The 22,084-nt window shown below is 39.0% G+C and overlaps 2 protein-coding genes across 7 annotated transcripts in view; both read left to right on the forward strand.

The window, feature by feature from the left end:
• Positions 1-22,084, forward strand: part of RBM12B (RNA binding motif protein 12B) — a 1,112,412-nt gene that overhangs the window by 730,571 nt on the left and 359,757 nt on the right. The window lies entirely within an intron of this gene.
• Positions 1-22,084, forward strand: part of RUNX1T1 (RUNX1 partner transcriptional co-repressor 1) — a 110,762-nt gene that overhangs the window by 37,137 nt on the left and 51,541 nt on the right. Inside the window, exon 1 of one of the 6 annotated variants that reach the window (XM_048939625.1) lies at positions 21,983-22,003. The exons of the other annotated variants lie outside the window; for them this stretch is intronic. The gene's annotated coding sequence lies outside the window, so the exon portion shown is untranslated. Of the gene's footprint in view, positions 1-21,982; positions 22,004-22,084 lie in introns of those variants that run through there. 6 annotated transcript variants of the gene reach the window in all.

Here is a 22,084-nt window from a genome sequence, read left to right on the forward strand (position 1 = left end):
CAGCATGGTTTCCTTAAAAGGACAATCAGTGATCACAGTCATTGTAGCCCAGAAATAATGCTGTTCTTTCAGAAGATGGCCTGGTATTAGGTCAGACCACCCTTTCTTTACTTCTGCTCCCCAGATGTGGCTGCTACTTTTTTTTTTTTTTTTTTTAAGTTCGTGTTTCAAAAAAAAAAAAAAAAAAAAGGGTTTGTTTTCAAAATCTGGTTTTACTTAAGATATCTCCATCCTGGAGTGCATTTCATAAATTGCCCACATATTTTTCTTAGCAGAGAACTTAACTGGCTGTAATTTTTAACACATGGCCACATCATGTGATATTTTCAAAACATTTGCACATAGCTTTAAGAAGGTCCCAGCAGAAATGATCCATCATCTCACAGCCAGCCTGTTTCTTAACAGCATATCTGCATTTTCCATTTAGCAGAGCTATATATTATTAGCTTACATTTTGGGTAGTAAAACAGTGCATTGCTGATTGTAAAACATGAACTTTATTATCTGCTGAAAATTGATTTGGCATTTATAGCCACTGTGTACTAGACTGGCTTTCTGGTTTTAACATTAGTGCTTGCAAGTGATGATTTGTTTAAAGAATAGAAACAAAATTGCCATGGACATAACTGTGAGTGTCCTAGTAACTGAACATTTGGATTATCCACCTGTTATTTAAATACATGCTTCTAAATGCTATTATACAGCAAAAGTCTCCTAACAGTCCATTAACTGACTTGTTCAGTTTTAAGTTGCAGTTGCTATGCTGTTATATTAGGACAATTCTGTGTCTTATAAAACAAGTTTCCTGCCAAACAGGGAAAATGTGCCTGGAAATACTTAAGTCTTAGTATTAGCCTTGCATCATTATTCCAATCATCCTACATAATGTCTTTATCTTCTTTAGGATTCTGATAGCAGCAAAAAGCTCCTTCCTTTGGAGGACCGTGGGTCATGGAGGTTCCTTAGATACTCAATGTAGGTTTCAGGACATGGCATTATAATGACTGCTTTTCAAAGTATTAAAGTTTCTTTTTTCTTTCTGGTAGCAATAAATTCCAAAGTCTGCATGGCACTATTGCACTTATTTCAACCCACGGGGCTATGAACCACATCTTTCTGCATATGCGTGGAAAGTAACAAATGCGTTGTGGGATGCAGATCATACTGCTGAAAGAGCATTAATAGATAATTTTTATGTGGCATCCCAAATGGTCTTTTTCCATGAAGATTTAGTGATTCCTTACTTAGCTGGTCTTTCCTTGGTGCGTGCACAGCTTACAGTGACAACCACATCTTGGTTTGAGGACTTTAGACTACATAGTAATACGTAACTTCCAATTAGGGCATAGTCATCATAGCTTGCTAATCAATGTGATTTGTGTATATGCATTTTTTTTTTTTTTAATTAATAAAAGACCTGAATACCAATTTGGGGTAAAATAAATTCTAAAATGATGCGATGTGCACATTTGAAGTAAATGCAGAAGCTGATTCACGTAAGACTACAAGGAGATATGATATGTGGTCACTATGAGAGCATTACATGTCTCTACCAGTTCCCTGGTTGGTTTGCTGCATCCTTTAGTTGTCAAACTGTACACACAAAATCAGCTGCAACTTGGTCTTTTACTACCAGATCAGACTAAGGCTAAGTGCAAAAGAGGACTTCTGCACTTGAAGCAGTAGTTGAGTCCCAAGTGCAGAGTTGCATATGCAGAGTTGCGTGCCTTTGGACTACTCAGCTCTCTCCTAATCCCAGCTGCATAGCTGTTGCAGCTCTGAAGCTCCCCAAGCACAGAGAACTGCATCTGTGCCTGCTAAGATCTGTCTCAGTGCTGTAGGGTTAAGCAGTGCTGAGTTCATGCCTGTGTCTTGCTGCAGTGGAAGCATTTCTATATCTGGGTTGTTTGAACAGTTGGATCTGGTAGGTAATCTGGGAGAATGTCCAATGCCTATTTAGAAACACTGGTCGCTACACAAGTGCAGGCTTATTTTCTGTTCCCAGAAAAGGGCGTGGTGTCAAATGAAGCACAGGGTTGAGTGATGCTGGGGCGAGTAGAGATTCAGTTGGGAAATCCATAGGCCCAGCAGCACTTGGATCTTCTCTTGTACTCAGACACAGGTTTGCCATATCAGGCCTCTTGGTGAGGACAGTCTCATTCAGCATAGTGCCGTATCACTACATTTATACATGGTTAATCCGTGAAGCTGATGGAGCCCTTGCTGTGCTGAGCAATGCTATGTGCTCACTGGCTCAGCTCTTCATGAGCTCAACTGTCTGCACTGTGTTGCATTCTGCAATGTGTGGGACTAGATAGAGATTATTCCCATCCCAGAGATCCTGTTCCTCGCTGGTAGCTTTCTCCTGCCAAAGGAGCGCACTATAGGCCTAAACTTGTGTGAGCAGAAGGAAGATTTGAATTTATGGCTTTTATTTCTAGAGTGAGGCTTCCAGTCAAAAGGCAGCTGAATTAAATCAGAAATCATCTTTTTCATCTCTTAAACCAGTTCTACTTGCCATCCTGCTAAAGGTGAGAATCTGAACATCTCTCTAGAGGAGGGAATAGAGCTGTGGGTCTTGCATCTCCAAATTATTGAGTGTCATGAAATGCAGGAGTAAGGCATCCTAGCTCCCAGAATCTCCCTGTTGGTGAGATGGAGGCAGCTGCTGTTCGAATGTAACTGACTTGTTATTGTCCATCTCATGAGCTGTCTGATGGGAAGATGAAGAGATGGATGGAGTCAGACCGTTAGAGGTTTGCAGAGATCAGATGAGAAGCAACCAGCATAAGGAACAGGCCATGATAAAGTCCAAAGCAGATACCAGGATGTGAGGATGGTTGGACATTGAAGGAGGCTCTCCAGAGAGATGCTGATATTTCCGTTACTGCAGCCGTTGAGAATTCTATTGGCATCTGATCCTCTGGGCAGAGGGGCTCAAACTTGCTGCTCTCCTGAGACCCCTTCAGCCTGTGTGTTACCCTCTGCTGCTTCCAGGCATTTCCCTTCAGCTGCTTTGGAAATGCAGCCTGAGGTACTTGCCCCTTCGCACTAAAAGGAATGGCTCTGGTGTCAGCTCTGTTCTGTTTTGGGAGGAAATTTCAGCATTATTGAGCTTCTGGGCAGCAACAGTGAATTATTTATCAACCCAATTCCTACATCATCACTTGATCTGTAGCTTGCAGAGTAAACTTTGCCTTGTGTACTGCTGGGGAGGCAGGCTGTTGAGCACAATGCGGGCTAACAGGGTGAATCTCCTTACTTCCATGTATTTTGTGGAGCTGTGTTTGCACAGAGTGGAGCTGGAATTCTCTGTCCTGTGTTTCTTTTTCTTTTTAAAAATTGTCTATTTTTTCCCTCTCAGCAATTTATTCTCTATCACCAGTTAGTGGTTTTGTATGGAGCAGCAGCCTCACTGAGAGAACTAAATGCAGAAAAAATTGATAGAAAAAGATGGTAGAAACCTTGGGATCTGAGAAGGGTCTATGGCCAGCACTGCAGTTCTGCTGGCACATCCCAGGAAGTCACCTCTTGGGTCTGTCCTGGAGGCGCAGAGCACCTGGCAGTGATGTTCCTGCAGCTGGCTTAGGGCTGCAGTGTCCACAGAGACACTGAGAAGATCCAGCTTCTAAAAATCTCTGCCCAAATTCCTATGGCATGAAGCTACAGCCTTGCTTGAGCTTTTCCGTGATGTTGCGTAACATGTTGTGTGTTTATTTCTACTTCTTAAAAATAACTTAATTTTCTTGGTCTTGAATCTGGCAATCTTGTAAAAAATTTCATGAGGGATAGTAGTACCCACAAATCCACATTAATTTAAATTATCCAGCTATTTCAGTATTAATGTGGATATATGTTCTGGACCAGTGTCTGTAACTTTACTCTCCCTTTAAATGGATACAAAGCTTTAACTCAAAGGTGGCAGGAAATCTTTCTGAAGTTCAAAAGGAAATGTCGTAAGCAGTGGATGCAGTTATTAGGAGCGCTGCTCATATGGTTCTCATTCATTATGGACGTGGAAGCAGGCTGTAACGAGCTCTGCAGCAGTTTTGCATATTGACAATACCGAGCTGACAAAGACTGAAAGAGCTGTTGCAACAGAACAGTGAGGGGAATCAGCACTGATCACGTCTAGGAAAAAAGGCTGAGGAATAAGGAAGAAAAATGTATTTTGGTAACCCTTGGAGTGTGCTGTAAGTTCATGCAGATTTGGTGTAGGGTCAGGACTCTATCGTTCTCAGTTAAGAAAGGGGTTTTGCTTTAATGAATTGAGATTTGAGGAAGTGGGATTTGCATATTTTTAACTGCTTTCCAGTGAGGTTTGAAATGATGATTCAGGAAGACGGAATGTGTTTTAGCTTTTGAAGTCCGTTGCCCTTTTCGTCTTACTGGTACATATTTTCTCTTGTAGGGGTTAATCCCGTATTCTGTCACCTGCAAGCCATTCCCAAAGCATGTCTATGATTTAACTTTGTACCCTTTCAGTTCTTATGCTTTATTGGACTTCTCTACTTGCTTGTAGCCCACTTCTCCAACCTCTCTTCCGCAGTTCAAGTGCAGGCTATTATAGTCCCTCCTTGTCTTTGATTCTCTTCCTTTATGCTGGTTCTACTGTCTTACTCTGCTCCTGTTAAAGGAGTGAGCTCCAGGATTAGTAATCCTCCTTAGAGGCCCATAGAGGGCCTTCCTTCTCCCTTCATTCCGGGCTTCTCAGTGTGTTGTTCTGTGAGTCACTGGAACACCCATGACTCAAAAATAGTCTTCCTGCCACAAAACTGTAGTTTGGGAAATGTGCACACACTTACATGATAAAAAAATTCAGCCACGATTTGATTTTTGCTTCTAAATTGTGCATTCAAATGTTTCGGTGACGCTTTCAAGCCAGAGCAGTAAACATATATACACCATCTTGGATTTTCACTGTAGCTGTTCTATAATCCATATGACTGCCATCTCCTTTGACTTCCTTTTGCATGATTTCCCAGTGTCACTCCTTGCATTTTTAAGAGAATCTTACTTTAAAGGATTTTGTGCCTTCCAGAGCACCAGACACATTATTTGTGGTTAGCAAACACAAATTAACATTTATTGTTTTAATTTTATTTTTCCAGTCCATTTCACCACATAATTGTTGATTGCATAATTATATCTGCTAACTTTGCATGCAGTTGTTGTGTTCTAGTTAGGAGAAAGTTTACTAACCAAAGTTTCAAAGAGATAATTTTCTGTGGATGCTGTTGCTGTTTCTCCCAGATACTTTATTTGCTTGGAACTGTACAAGTACACTGGTTTTGACTTCTTAAACTACGTACAAGAAGATCTTTCATAAATAGGGATGCTGTAATTCCATTCTTCTGAGAAGGAATCCAGAAGTTAGTAATTTTGAGGGTACACCCTCAGAAATGCTGATGAGGGCTTGGAGAGTTAGTAATACAGTAAAGAAGGCTGAAAGATGCTCGTTAAAGGAACTTTGATTGTGTCTTCAAAACAAAGGGCATAATTACAATGTCCACCAAGGTGAAGTGATGCTGGCATTGAATAATTCTGCAATCCCTGCAACAGTTGATCCTGTCTTTGGACTTGGTGTTTTTAATTTCTCAGCTGGTAGAGGGAGGACAGTAATAAAACTTAGTTTGTAGAATTCAAGTGGCCCATATTGACTCCAGTCATTCTTCCACTGAGCAGTAGGAAGTCCTCATTGCAGGGTTCTGAAACAAGGAGCTTCTCTAAATCTCATTCATGCTAGTTCTTGGCATTTTTCACTTAAAATCACTAGTAGACTGCATTGCATCTTCAGGAACAAAAGCAAAGTCCTTTGGATTTTTTTTTTTTTTTAATCTACGAGCATATTTTTCACTTTCTATTAATAACTTTTTTTTTAACTTAGAAATGGAGAAGCAAGACTTCTCTGCAAATGCTGTTAGTATTTCGATATCTGTTAAAAAGAAAAGTATATTGAAGAACGCTTCTCTTGTTTTGTTAATTTACTGACATCTCTCTTTTTGTTATTCTCTGTGCTTGTAAAAGCACATTTGTATTTGGGTTTTCTATATTTAATAAGCATGCCTGTTGTGCAGGTGATGGATCTGAACACGAAACTTCCACTGAGAGCTTGGTATGAGAGCAGAGTCCTTGGGGCACGTGCATCAAGTCCTCTGCTGTCCAAAGGGTAGTCAGTGGCACCGCTGTTCCTTGTGCTCTGCAGACTGCCTGGGCCTGACAGAGCCACATCCTGTGCCATAAGCTCTAGGTTTGCATGTCGGCTTCATCCTCTGACATGTAACTTGTTTGAGCAGTAATTTCCAATTCTTTTCATTTTGAGGAAGGAAAGCAGTGATACTCGATCTTCAGAGAGTGACAGGAACAGGATTTTTTAGCTTATGCTGCCTTTAAGTTTTTGCTTCAAACCACTCTCCAGAGGCTGTAAAAGCTCTAAAGATAAAAATGGTACCTGCATGTCAGATATTGACCAGCATTCCTTCTCAGAGCCACAGGAGAAATGATATCCTCTACTCTCCTTAGTTAACTTTTATGTTCCTCCAGGAAGAGCTTTGTGGATGTTGCTGAATAACTTGCTTTTTCTTGAAGGAATACAGAAAAGCATGATGCCTTGATTTCATCCCGACAGCAGCAAACATGATTGCACAGTTCTGTCTGGGGCACTGGTTCAAGACAGTCTTGAAAGAATGAACGCCTATTACTTAATCACCAGGAATGCTTAATAGTTTTGTTACAAGTGTTTTTCTTTTTGGAGGCTGTGTTTTTGCTGTCTTGCCACGCCAGATACAGAAGACGTGCCGTGATGAATTACCCAATGGGGATTCTGCTGCAGAAATTGATGCTTGCTAAAACAAAATCAAAGCCTTCTTTTGTCTCCTTTGGTCATTACAGTAAGCTGCTGGATTTTAAACACGTCTGCTTCTAAGGATGGGATATGCACACATCATAGTGTGCAACTGCTGGCTTTTGAAAGGCTTTTTGCTACAAAATAATATGATTATGCAGATGTTCTGATACTGTTCTTTAAAACAGTTGATTGCCGATCTGATCATGAAAGATGATCAGCAGCTAGCATATATCATCATCTTCAGATCCAAACAGGTTCCTTTGGGAGTCAGCTGTACTGTTTCAGTATGTTGTAATTAAATTGAGTGCTGTTTAGGTGTCAGAAATTACTTTATAATGCAGGATAATGGTCTTAAATAGACTTATTTGCAGAGTGCAAATCATAATCTAGGAAGTTTCCCCTCAAAGCTATATATTAAAAAAGAAAACAATCATCCCAATTTCTGCAGAAAAAGAAAAAAAATAATTAACAAACAAAAGTTGATTTCTGATACAGTCCCTAAACATCCTTGCATTAGAGTTAATCTGGACTTTATATACATTAGAATAATGCGTTATTTGTGAATTCTGCTTGTAAAGTGCTTTGTTTGAAATACTAGTACAGAAAAAATATGTGTATTGTTTGTTTTCGTTTGGGATTGGATGGGTATCAGTCGGTCCTTTAGTATTTGGAAAAAATCCTATATGTGTGGCAGGTACTCAGGTGCCTGGCTCTTGAGAGCTTTCAAGCAACATTAATTCCCAGAAAAGTTTGTGAGAGTTGTGAGTATTCAGCATTTTGCAGAATTAGACTAATGAGAAGAATGAGAAGGGTAATGTTGCTAGGAAAATAATGGATTTATATGCATAGTGAGAGCTGTTTGTAAATCAGCAGGTGGTTTCTAAAATATCAGAAATTAGCAAAGTGTTTACTGATGTGATTTCTTTCAGAAAAACAAACATGTTTAAAAACACTTGAATCCTAAAACTTCAAATGAGAAAAGCTGATTTTCATTTTGTCAGCCATCTTTTTGCACGTAGTTTGAATGCTCACATTTTTCAGGCTTGAGGGTCTCATTCTATCATTGTTTCTTTAACAGAGAATCGTACACACAGGCTCAAGTATTTCTTGGATTAAAATAAGTCACAATGTCAGGTGTCTAGTAAAAAATAAAATAAAATAAAAATCTAATTTAAAAAGTAAGAAGCAATTTGCATGTGTGCCAAGTTCCATACACTGCTTTAAAATGCAACCTTGACCCGTACCCCTAACTGTCAGCTTAATTGTGTGCATCTTACCTGGAGAGGTTTCAGGCGTGGTAGAAGAAGGAGTGAGCTCAAAGACCTTTAATCCAGTTTCCCCTCTCAGTTACTGAGTTTCACAGCAAATCTCACCTGCTGCCCCTACCCCCCAATTCTTTCACCAATTGTACGGATGGGGAAATATGTGCTGTGCTATATACATAATTTAGAACAATTGTGCTAGCTGTAAGCCCAAAGTCTTTCTTCATCTATCATTTATCTCATGATGTTATCTTCCGTACTCCGTCCCCTTCAGTAAGCACAGCCTGACATGTCTCGTGGCCTTTACCTTCCGCCATAAAAAAGATGGAAAAGCTGCTGGGCACCACCTGGGGAAGATGAGGCAGCCCTGGAGAACGGTGCTGTAGGAGCAGGTGACTGATGCAGAGAAATGTGCCAGTCTGGGGACGCAGCTGAAGGATTGTAGTGGGGAAGGGGGAGGGGAAGGAGAGAAAAAAAGAGCAGGAACATTAATACATCTTCCTGAGGTTTGATGGGACATATACTGCCTACTGTTCCATCTGGTGCTTATGATAGCATGGCATATTAGCATGCTGCAAGTTCATAATGTATTCAGGGCGAGAAAACACCACTTGCATACCAATTGAGGCGTCCTCTTTCTCAGAGCTGCCTTTGAATTTCAATGATGTTTATGCCTTCTAAGCCATGACTGAGCTGAGCATTTCCGCTCTTAGAGGAATAGCAGCAGTGAGGGACTCTTCCTTGTGTGGGTTTTCCTTCTCCTCTCTTTATATTTTTCTTCTTTTTTTGGTCTTTTAAATTCATTTCTCCCTGCTATCTCCTCCAAATTTATTTTGTGGTGAAAGTTTACAGGCAGGTTGAGGTTTTGGACTAGTTAATTATGTCACTTCTGTTAATATTCAATTCTGTTTTAAGTTTTGAGTCTATTGTCTTTTTGCTAATCTCCAAATGCTGAACGTCCTTTTTAATGACATTTTGATGAAATTACACTAAGAGCAGTGTCATGAAGCATTTAAAAATAGCACATTACAATTCTGCTTTATATTCAGATTGCCTGTGTTGTTAAATTAAGAACAAACAGTACTACGAATTCTGCATTTCATGGCAAATTATTTGCGCCCTGCCTCTTCAAAGGTTTGGCTTTAACTTGGAGCGTGCTGCCATAACAGATGAGGTATCTGAAGCAGAGCAGCTTGTAAGTCTTTGTTGGATTGAGGTCTTTCTATTGATCCCCTTGCAGGAAACGTGTGTATATTTTCATTCTATTTTTCCCTCTCTTGTTCTTCTTGTCTTCTCGTTCATCGCTTGTCTTGTGACACTCTAAAAACCTCTCTGAATGCACATTTTGTTTTTGAACTTGTCAAAGATTGTGATCCTTTTGTGGCTTGCAATTGTGAAACTCTCGGCAGTCCTCCTTCCAGTAGGTTTTGGAAGTGTGACGTTTACACACACAGGGAAGGATATTATTATATGTGGGATTTTCAGGGTTCTGGAGTAATTTCAGGATACTCATCCCAATTACCTCTCTTGGTTACTGTGCTGCTAAACTACAGCTTCAGAAGTTTGGAAAGTTCTATCCCCCCAAAATAGAACCTACTTGCTACTTGGGAGGGCAGAATAGTAAGGCAGTATATGTGGTGCATACCTGTGTAATGAATGTGTGTGGTATCTGGTCCTCTACCTGCACAGCTGGGCTCCTGCCCAGAGCTGGCTGTGGTTTGAGGCTTTAGCTTAATCTTTAAAGTGTGTGAATGTAATGCTAATACAACTTTAATCAGAATGGACTAGGTAGCACTTTGAACTCCTTCACTTTAATTTGGTGTTAATCCACTTGATCACTAGAAAAGAAAAGATCTTCCCATAGTTCTGATCCTTTCTTTCAAATACATCCAGCTGTGATTTTTATAAATATATATTTTCAGGCAGTCATTTAGCCACTCTTGCATAGATAAGACATGAAAAATGCATTAGTCATCTTGACAAAGAACAAATTGACTGCTTTCTGTTCGCTCTCTCAGTATCTGTTGTCTGATGGTTTAAGAACATTCCTTGTTTATTGATAGTGCATTTAGACCTAGATACTAATGTCTTGGCTTATATGCTAATTATTTTTTTTTTCTTAATACATTCAGAAAGGCTAATGTTACTGAATAGGAATGCGGAGGAGGTAATGTGGGTAATTCAAGCAAGTTTAGTCAGCACTTACAAGATTCTTGAAATGTTTCTTGATGTCCTACAGAACTGTTAACATCTGCACGACTTGTGAGAAGAGTCACATTTATTACAGCTGTATATTGGCTAGAATGTGAAAAAAAAGGAGGGATCAGAGTTAAGAATGGAGCAGCTGGTTTTCAGTACAGAGATTTATGATTTTACTGTCATTACAGACCAACTAAACTCTGCTTGGACTCTTTTGCTTCAGCTCCTGTGACATGGCAGGTTGAAGGCTTGGAAATAGCCATCAGTAGATACAATCCAACAACATACATGTGGTTTAAAAGAAAGCAAAGCTTTTGTATAAATAATCACAAGCGAAGCTCAGCATTTCTAGGAGTTGTTCCAGTATAACATAATGTGATGCAGAGCATGTGTTTAAAGTCTACCTTTGAAATGACAGAAAAAATAAAAGATAGATTGTTTTTAAAAGTAAGACAAATGAATGAGATCCCAGGCCTGACTAAGCCATATACCTCGGTGTGCTACCTTTGCTTGCAGTTATCTCTCTTTCTGTGTTCCCAGAAAAATTGAGAGAAGGATAAACAGTATCAGAATTCTGTGTTCTGTTTCACTCACAAAAGTGACATACGTATTTCCAGAATCAATTTTCTGGTTTTTGTCCAAGTTTTCTTCGTCCTTTCTCCCTCTGTTTCCTTCTGAGACATTGAGACAGACTCAAACCCAAGCTATGACAATTGAAAAAGAATGAAGATTGCTACAACTATTAAGATAAAAGATTTTTATAGCTTTTTCTTCATTTATCTATTTCAAGTGAATGAAAGCTAGTATTTCTTCTGTTCCCTCTTGTTACTTTAGCTTGGTATGCTTGCTCTTACCTTGTTCCCTAAAGGTTTTAAGTGAGCCTACTCTGATTTTACTCAGTTAATTTCTTTGTACTGTGCCTAAGCCTTTCCCAGTATGAATGCCCGGGTCTTTCCCTGTACCTCATGCAGTTGCACACCTGAGGAAACTCTGCACATCTGAATTCCTGCTCTTTACAGCTCCCCCTGAATAGTGGCTCTGAATCCTCTTCCAAAATGTTCCAGTATGAAACCTCTTGTGTGTTTGATTATAGTGCAAACATGAACAGCTACTTATTAATAAACAGATACTGGGTCCAATAAGGAGCTTTGTGATGAAGAGCATGCTGTTGTGAGAACTCTCTAAGAGCTGGATAAGGTATATCTATCTACTCACACTTTCAGTTCTTCGTACTGTGATTTATAGCAGATGTCCACTGCAATAACCTTCTTTGCTTTTTATCCTTCTGTCTAACCTTAGACTTTTCACTGGCACAGTCATCATCATTTAATTATAGCATATGGCACTGTAAGAGCTCTAACGTGTAATTACTGTCTCCTCTTCTTCCATTCTCCTGATACCACAGCATAGGCAAAGAAAATTTTTTAACATGTCAATTATGAAATCCATTGCATTTGATCCAGCAGTGTTCACCACTTCTTGCATTCTGCAGTGGTGGTTTTAGTTTCTAAAAGTTTATTTCCACATAGTCTCATGGAAACACGTTTTATCTTAATTTTGGGTAGGCTGTTGGCATTGGAACAGAATTACGTGGAAAATTGAGTAGCTCTGTAAGTCAGAGTCCATAATCACCTTTGGAAATGACCTGTTAAGTTTCTAATAGGTGATTTGTATGCACAGTTACTGAAGCTACTTGCTCTGTTGCAATAATTATGAAAAAGATAATGGATAGGAATTCATTTGGGAACAAGTATTCTTGTTAACTGTTTTGCATTTCACCCAGGTACTCTGATTTTCCTCCCCCCCCCCCCCCTTTCATAATTTGGAATTTGCCTTGGATTGTTGTTGCACTTCAGTGATCTTTTATTCCTTCATACATATCCAAAACAGTTTAAAGCTTTCTAGGCAACTACTGATGTATTTTACATAATTTATTCCAAGTGGAAACCATAAAGAAACATGTCCTCACAGGAGGTTTCAGTGAAGTCAGTATCTTTCTATGCTTTTGAACTGGTTGTGCCACTGGGATTTTGCTTTGTTACTAGATATTTGGAGCCAGAAAGATGTTTTATAAAGATCTGTATGAGCTGCCCTAGTATTTATTATTTCTGCCCTATTCACTATTTTACCTGTTTAACTGATGATAGATTAAGAAAAAAAAAAAAAATAAATAACAAAACCTCAGGTTTTGTTCATCCCTCTGTGTTTTGATGCAAGAAGTAAATGATGTTGACTTTTGGTGAAGTATTTTCAAATTCATGTATTATGGCATGGCTGTAGTTGTCCAACTTGGGTTCCCATACCTGGACACTGTGTGTGTCTGTAGGCATGCAGTTGTTTGATGTGCCACTTGCTGTGTTTCAGTTGTTTGGCATTTCCTGTAAAAAGCCATCTTCAAAACAGGACTAAGTGTATATGTAGAGGTGTATAGAGGTGCATGTGTATGAGTTAACTCTATGAGTTAGTAGCTTGTGGTACTGATAGGAATGGGAAGGTGGTTGGACAGGATGATCTTGCAGGTCGTTTCCAACCTTGTGATTCTGTGTGATTCTGTGACTGGAGCACAGATGCATGGCAGTAGGAGGTCGTACTTGAAAATTTGCTTTTAATTCAGGCTTTTTTTTAAAAAAATATTTTTTTATTTTTTAGGAAACAGTGTTGGTAGGTAAAAATTTAGAGAAAAGGTTCAACATTTCTGCAGGCACTGCACTGCAGAAGAGTACATACTGATGTATGCATACACAGTATCTTAACATTCCCTTTGTGTATTGTATGGTTGAGGTTAACTTTCATATGGTAAGAGAAAGAACGTTTCTTTAAGTATCTTCTTTCTACTTTGTGAGTATCTTACTGTTTATATTTAGTTTTCAGCTCTGAATCTGTCTGCTCATGGCACCATGTCGGCTCCCTCTGGTGGTCAGTAGTCACCTGGAACAATTTCCAGTTGCTGTTAGCCAGACTCTTCTCCCAGCCACCGTTTCTGTTTTACCTGACACCTGCATGGCCTCTGAATGCTTCTGTTGCTTGGGATGAATCCCAAATGTCTTCCTCCATGAAACTGGACCACTGTGCTGCCCTGTCAACCATCCTCTGCTTGACTGCATCATTTCTTTTCTCCCATTGACTGTTCTTTCTTTTCTCATTGAAATGGCTCCTCTTCTCAATAAAGCAAATACGTGTATATCCAAGTAGACCCAAGGGGGATGTTGTCAGGATTGAACACCAATTGTATGATAAGGACATATTTGTTTCCATAGTATAGAGAGAGTTAAATGTGCAGGATAGCATGCACAAGAAACTCACCATGTTACCAAGGGTTAAGTGCATTCGCATTGAACATTCAGAGTTCAAATGCGTCAAGCTTCTTTACTTTGTCAATATTTCTCTTACACTTGTAGCACTGAGTGGTTTCTCTCTGGTGTCTGACTTCTTGCCCTGCAGTTTCCCCTCCATTTAACATTCCCTTCAGTGTAATTGAGGACTATTTCTTTCATCTTTTTCTAAAGCAAAATGTAAAAAGAAATATCACAGTAAGTATTTTTATATACGGAATCAACTAAGTAAAATTTGATTTAATGAGTGAGTGCACGTGCACACACATGCTCATACATGTACGTGTATGAGAAGTCATACTGGCTCATGAAGGTCAATATTGAATGACTTATTTTAAACTGTGGGTTTGACTGGCTTGAAGAAAATGAGGACAGGTCCTGTAAACGTAGAAACCATTGTTCTTATGTGTTTGTTGAGAAAAACAAATACCTTTCATGTGAATCTGCTGCACATGAAACAGAGTGTTCTGTACAACTGTCAAACATGGTAACGTTGTGATATCTGAAATTGTTTTAATATTTTGCTAATTTTTCCTGTGATTTCTGGAGTAGTTATTGATTTTTTTTCTTCAGTCTTCAGCCATGTGATTTTTTTTTTCCTGTCTGATATTTAAAATTTAAGTACAAAGATGGATAAAACAAGGTTGTAAGTTTTTTTGTTTTTTGTTTTTTTTTTTTGTTTTTGTTTTTGTTTTTTGGTTTTTTGGTTTTTTTTTGCTGCAAGGCGGTTAATGCCTGGAAAAGTTGCATATAATTGCAGTGAATTGATCTCTACTGGTTTACCCGTAATCATAAAGTTCAACGGATATTCCTGACTATTTTAAAGCTGGGGTCTAAAAGGCTTACCCAGCACCTCTCTTCCTGAGGGAGCTAACCTGATTTCTGTGCCAGTTTGTATTTGTGAGAATTCACTGCAGGAAGTGCAGGCTGGTTTTGTGTTGGTGTGATGTACATAAGCTACTTCCTTTCCCCCCTTCCTTTGTGTGCTTATATTATTTGATATTAATACTTAAGTATATTGTTTTAGGCCAGACAATTGTTTTGAAACATGCTTTTATTAATCGAAACCTTTTTTTCTTGTGAGCTTCTTTGCCAAAAGGTAGTATCACCTCATTGAGATGAAAGGTCTTAATTTCATGTAAAGTCCAAGAATCTCCTTCCCCCCTCCCGCACACTCTACTGCAGCTTTCAGGCATGATCCAGTGCCCAGAATAATACACAGTTGGTGTGACATGCAAAATCCAGGAGAAACTGGCTTGAAGCTAATACTATTTTCTCACACTCTATCTAGGCAGTCGGTCATGTAAACACAAGATGTCGTTAATGGCATCATTTGGTGATGTGAAATAATAGTCTCTCAGAGTGTTTATTTCCATAAATGCCAAAGTCCTGATTAGGATAGTAAGCCGCACTACTTAGAGACTGTCACTGGATGATACTGAGATGGTCTTTTGCTCTGCAGCTCCACTTCCATCACCAGCAGTAGTAAGACAGTAACAATGGCAGCATCCAGTGGCTCTTAGGGGAACTCTGTTTCAACATACATTTTTCACTGATGGATTAATATCTGGCTTGATGAATTAGAGGCTCTGAGTCTTTCTTCTTTTCAGTGATTATAGAGGGAGTCTTATCTTCTAATTTAGCTGTCTGTGCTAGGTGATAGAAATTAGGCATCCTTCCTAAAACAGGAGTAGCACTCATATTTGGAAAGCAGTTCAGAATTTTTGCCACCCATCTGATCTGCCTTATTGCTATGGTCTTGTGTACACCAGCCATAAGAGAACAAACTTGCTGTTGTTTGTAATACCACAGAGAAGAATTAAGTTCCTAGACAAGAGGAGCTGTGCAGTGTGATAAAAGGGGGATTTTGGAGCTTGATTCTCCCATTGAGAAATATTCTGTCCTGGAGTGGTCAACATCAATCCTTATCCAACCAGATCTTGACTTGTGTATGGCAAATTCCTCGTGAGCAAACAAATGTATATCTACTACCTTCTCAGTAGTTCCTATGTCATCTGTTTAGATGTTTAACCATGGAAAAATGTCAACTCCTACACCAGTATATAATTCTTTACAAGCATAAATTACTTATGACTTGTTTTATAAATACAAATGAAGCTTTTTAATAATATGGCTGCAATAAGTTTTTTTTGCTGGCAGAATAATTTAACACCTAATGTTGTCCTGAATCTAAATAGCTTATTTTAGATTACTTTATCTACTCTGAAATTGTATTAGAGACTTCAGTTCTAGTTAAATTTAATGGAATCCTGGCATCAGCACTCTCCTAGGACTTCTCTAAAATGAGTATAACTATGCCTTACACTCTCCTTACACTCTCTCTCACTCTCTCTTTTTTTTTTTAAAATATCGCATAAGTGCATTAAAATGGAGGGAGTTGGACTTATTTTGCTTCAGACTTTTAGCTGTGTATAACAAACAGTTTGCTGTTAATTTTGGATTTTACAGACTTTGGATTAAAGGGAGCAAGCCTGGAAATCTTAGCTGACATTTGGGAAAAAAAAAAGTTTTATTCTTTCTGAAGGTGGGAATAACATGTGCAAATTATGACAGGGTATGTAAGAGAGTATAAACTACACCACATTTAATGCTGATGGTATTTGAGTTTCTTAGCTATCAGTTTGACTTCATCTGTAGTTTATCAAATAACATGCAGTCATGACAGAGATTGTTTTCCCCACGAAGTTGCTAACAATAGGAGCTGAATTACTTGTAGATGAGCCTTTGGGAATCCTTACGTTAAAACCCCTGATTTTCTCTATAAAAAGTAGGAGCAGAAAACTGGGAGCTTGCTAATGTGGAAAGGCCTGATAATGTGAAGGAGTTGTCCTCTCTGTGCTCACTGGGGAGGCCAGGAAGTGGATTTGGCCTATGTTTCTTTCTGTTGTTCTTTTTGTTCTTTATTTTGCAGCTTGAAGATAGTGTGTACTTCTTCATTTGTTTTGTGCCTCAATACTCAGTGGTCTGGTTTTGAAATTGTTTTTGTTATCTTAAAAGAAAAAAAGACACTCAAAATCATAGTTCTCAGTTTGGTAGTTTGTCAAGAAAAACAAAGTGGAGGAGATCCAGGAAACACAGAGAGGAAAATAACATTTTGGTAAAAGATCTGGGAATATTAACTTTCTAAGTGCATTAATTATACATACATATATGTGTTTTTGTAATGCTTGGTGGGGTATTTAAAATAAATCTACATTATCCTTACTTTCTGCGCGGGCTGACCAGTATGCGTGCATTCAGCGGTGAGAAGGAGACTTCCAGACTTTATACTGCAGATGATGGGCAGCTGCTGCTGCCATGCTTGTCTGTTCTTGCTGAAGCACTTCATAAACTGTTAGGGTGGTAGCTGATCTTCATTTAGCCTGTGTTCTTCCCTATGATTTTACATGGTAAGATCTGAAGGGGAAGGAGAAAAGTAGTATACACTTTTGCCAGTATTCAGTTTTTAATTCTTAAATAAAAGTAAATTTATGTTACTTTTGGAACTGTCAAAACGTGTCAAATTGTTAAATGAGAGGAAAGCCAAATTCTTTTTTTTTAAATATTTTTTTAATAAAATGAAATGGCAAGGTGAATTTGTTTATTTCAGGACAAATTAGTATGTCCAAGCAAAGTCAAGACATAGTTCTTTTTGTCTCAACCTTGAGATTGAACTCATGCATTGCTTATTTAACTATCTGGCCTTCAGTTGCTAAGCCATTATAAGGCTTTTTTTTTTTTTTTGGTTTTATTTGTTTGTTTCTGTAAGCACTTCATTCTAGAAAATTGAAACGAAAAGGAATGATTCTGCTTTTTTTGGGTGGTGTCATGACAGTATGATTAATCAGTATATATACCATTATGGATTAAGAACATGTTGCGAAGTGTAGGCTATCATTCACCTAGTTTTCATGATACATAAGTTCTTCCTGCTAGAACAGTTTCACAAAATTCCCTTTTCAGGTTTTGAGAGGCAGAGTGGAGATTACATTATTCTCATTGCTTTTTTTAGCACATCTTTAGAAAGTTCTGATAACTTAGTCTGAGATAACTATAGTGAACTCCCAGGATGCAAGATTTCTTTGTGCTTCTGCATACTAAATGACAAGAAGTGGATAAACTGAATATGCTTTCATTTATTCTGAATAATAGCTGGTGATATGAAATGTTCAATATCTGAGCAGAAAAGAACCAAGATAAGACAGCAGCAAAAGTTGTGATATTGCTCTTGCACAAGGGTCATCATGTGAACTTCCTACTGGTAGTGAAGAAGAAACAGTGGAATGTTACGTCATCCTGAAAACATAATTGTGTGCTGCTATCACTAACACTGCATCTTCTTTCCTTGGGGATAAAGCTTGTGGGTGACGTTTTGTTCCAGAAGATAGAGTCCAAGTGTGTGAGCTGCCTTCCGATATTGCGTGGGGAGGAAAAGCTTTCCACTGGAGACCTGAAACCAGGCAGTGTTTTCTTTCTAGGCCGATAGCATGAATGCATCTGGTGCTGATAGGAAGTTATTACCCATATTATCCATTTGAGATTGGTCATTCATAGCACAGAAACATCCATTCTGTTTAGGTTCTTGTTTATTCATTAAAGAGTAGTCAAAAAGGCTGAGAGATTAGTGAGTGAAGGCTTGACCTCAAACAAGTCTGAGGCATGCTTGACCTGTGAAGTTATCCTAGTGTTGTTTTTTATGGCTGCATTGTAAATCTTAGTTTTTCACAGAAGTAGGGACTAGCTATATATATTAAGGCTTCTATCAAGCAAGTCCTTTTCAGCCAGGAGAGTTACCTTGCAATATAGTTCTCAGTAAGTGTGATGTGAGGCATTGCTCCCTGATGTTCATTTCATTGTCACACTCTGGTAGTGATATGCCTGGAGCCTCACAATGCCTTGAACATGGCCTTATGGTATCTGTTGCTGACTTTGGGTGAAGATCTTTCAGAGGGAAGGTTCTTCAGTGACCATATTGTGTTAACATTATGGATGGAAGAGCTATGTAGTTTTTCCTCTTCGATAGACTGATGTTTTTCTGTCACCCATTTCATTTCTACAGAGACTCTCAGTCTGCGGAGAGTCTGGGTAGAGACTTCTGGGACTCAAAGTCTGTTATCTGCTTGCAAATTCTATGTTATCACACTCAAAACATTCAGGATTAGTCCAGCGTCAACTCAGCAACAACCTTCACTTTTAAATGGTACAGATTTAGGTCTCAATTTATATAATTTGAGTAGAAGGGGCAGGTTCTAGTCTTGTGTCACATGAAGGATTTGTACTTTCTGTGAGTTTAAAGGAATCAAGACAATGGACGCTTCTAATTTGGCAGGTTTTTTATTCTTATTTTTAATGTGTTGGCACAGAAGTAGTGAGTACTGTACAATCAATATAGAGCGTCTTTTAAGAATCTTTCATGCCTGGATATACATCTGGAACTGTTTGCTCTAACTAAAAGTAAAATAAATGCCACAGCATATTATACCATACTTTTTTTCATTTAAAAAAGGAAATTGAAAACACACCACCCCTTGAAATGCTTGACGTTGAATTGGCTATTGAAATGGTATCAGTAAAGTATTTATATATTCCATATTTTGTTCCATACATCAGCTTTCCTTGATGCGTTAGACTTGGAAGCATGCCACATGAGCTGAAATGTTGCCATATATGAAAGACTGCCTTGTTTTAAAAAAGGACTAAATCATTGAGGCTACAGGAAGTAAAGTAAATCAGTTTGAATACATGCACATCTCTTTTTGCTCGTGCTCTTGCACTTTTTACTTTGTGTCGTCCACATTTACCTTCAGAAGTTGGCCAGGTTTACGGTAAATATCAACATTCACCTAACATCTAAGTAATAGTGATAAAAATAACTCCTCCCATAAAAAACTGTATGAATGACAAGAACTGTATGGTTTCACGAACCAAGAAATCCGCAGAAGAAATATCGTAATTTAAAGCTGGTTTTACAACATTCTTTAATTTTAAATGGAGCAAAATATTTCTGTGGTAAAGTCACAGTTCTTCACTCTTTGCTGTAAAAGAGATTCAAGAATGTATATTTCAGATTTTTTTTTCAGTATAATCCAAAGCAAATGCAGTAGATCTCTGCATACTTGAAACATATTTTCTGAATTTATTCTAAGTCTCTCACTGCACCAGAGAGTTGTGTGTATGGATTAGGACTAGCCCATTATTTCACCATCTATTTCCATCCTGAATTGATTGCAGCAAGTAGTGAAGAATGAATTGCAGATGTCTCCTTTTCTCTTTGGTTTGGAGGACCTCTGGTTTCAGCCCAATTTTATGAGAACTAGGCTAAGGAGTCTGACTTCATCACTGCTTAGAAGGTTTCTGTCTATAGAAGAAGTCTTTGCATCTGAAACAAGTTACTGTCTCTGTATATGCAGCCGGCACACTGAAATGGATGATATTGTGAGCAATTTTCTATCACATCTCTCCTAATTTGGGATTATTATTTGGAATGTCAGATTCCGACAGAAAAAAATAGCAAAGGCTGCTTTGCAAATGGGGAGTTTGTTTTGCCACGAGAACATAAACATATTTGGAATTCAAGAAATTAAGTGATTTTAAGAGATGTTTCCCTTAAAGCTCTTCCAAATTTTAGGCAAAGCTCAAGAAATATGCTCCTGTGTTAGAAGGCAGATGTACCTGAAGTCTGGAACAGGCAGGATTTCACTCATAAATGATGCAGTTTTTCCTTTTGCAGGATTCCATCTACCCCTCCCATCCCTTCATCACCTCTGAATATACAGTTAGCAGAATAACCACAGAGAGCTGCTTTTAAAAATGTGAAACCTCTCATATAACAAGGTTTAGGGGCAACCTGGCTCATGAATAAATGCAATTTAAATACTGTTTTGATTTTAGCTTGCATATTTTCGGGTAACTTTTCAACAATTAGAGTAAAAAAAATTGTTTTGTTTTGTTTTAAATTAAATTAATAATGATTTGTAGGAGGTGAGGTTCTAGGCTGTGTTTCAGACATTACAAGCTTTGTGAGTTCAGGTGACAGAGACTGGCAGCTCTGCTGTGTGCTCCTTCACCACTCCATCTCCAAGAAGCCTTCTTCTGAAAACTTTAGCAGCTGAGGTCCTCCAAGCTGGGTGCTGGGATAGAGCTGGGTGCAGAGCATTCAGTGCAGTGATGTGCATCTTCTGCAGGAGCTCGGGAATCTGTCACAGAGGTGTGGAGCAGAGAAACACCAGCAGAAAGGGAAGAGAGGCTCCTGCAGGAGCTTTGCTACTGAAGAGGCTAGAAGGATGGGAAGTATGAGAGAGCAGTGGGGCAGGATGCTTTTCAGGGCTGTTTCCAAGCACATGGAAAAGCTTTGCATTTTATACCATACTTCCACAAAATTTTCCTTTTTTTTTTGTCTTTTCCTCCCCATCTCTCTATTCGGACAAGACAATATAGTACCTTGGTTTGAAGTGTTCTGTGATGAGCTTGAAAGCAAGTCTTTTATCTCCTTACAGAACACTTTGCTGGAGTGCTTATGGACTAGCAGAAATAAAAGTCTGCCATTGTACAGTAGCAGGATGGGTTGTATGGCTTTGCAGGGGACAGGGGGACATCTGTGGCCTGTCAAATTGTTTTTGTTTATCTATTTCTTCACAAAGAAAGGTGATTAGAAAAAGTAAAACCTAATGTCAGAGCAGAGGTATATGAAAAGTAGTGATAATGTCAGTGGTCTGCAAATAGGGCAGCAGACAGTTTTGAAGGGAATAAAACCAGCTTGATGGCGGCGGTGACTATCTGCAGTTGGAGAGCCAACCCACACACTATTTCCCACTACAGCTTTCAATTTAAGTAACAAAATATCTCCAGCTCTTGGGAAAAGTGTTCCCCCCTCTGATCTGAGCCTTTGGGAACAGACCTAATTTTGGAACAATGCGGATTGGGAGCAGGAGAGGTGCGGCTGGTTACGGTGCTGGTTTCAGCTCGCTTTTAGTTCCCAGCAGCTGAGCTGTGGGATACAGCCTGTGCCTGCTCCGCGCGAGCAGCAGCTGAGCAGGGTTTGGTTTCTCTCACTCTTTCTTCCACCCACCTCCATCTCCTCCCTGCCTGTGTCTGCGCTCCCACATGCTTCAAATCTGTGTACCTGGACTGCCTTCCTTAACAGTTCAGCGTGAGTGTTAGCAGAATGAAAACCAGATGGACCAGCAGTTCCCACTGTTATCTCCCCACCAGCTCTGGCAAGCCTCCCTTTCTCTCTCCTTTCTTGGCATGGCAGAAATATTTGCCTTTATTTAGGAGGGCTCAGGCTTACTGCTGTGCCTCTTTCCCTCTGTTGCAACATGAGCTGAAAGCTATTTATTCCCCTGTTGCTGAGGTTGGTTGAGGTGAGTGCGAGATGAATTCAGCTATTAAGGAAGCAATTAACATTTCAAGACTAGTTTTTGTAGTTCTTTATATTAAATGAA

Source organism: Lagopus muta, chromosome 3 (assembly GCF_023343835.1).
Source record: "Lagopus muta isolate bLagMut1 chromosome 3, bLagMut1 primary, whole genome shotgun sequence".
Lineage (NCBI taxonomy): Eukaryota > Metazoa > Chordata > Aves > Galliformes > Phasianidae > Lagopus > Lagopus muta.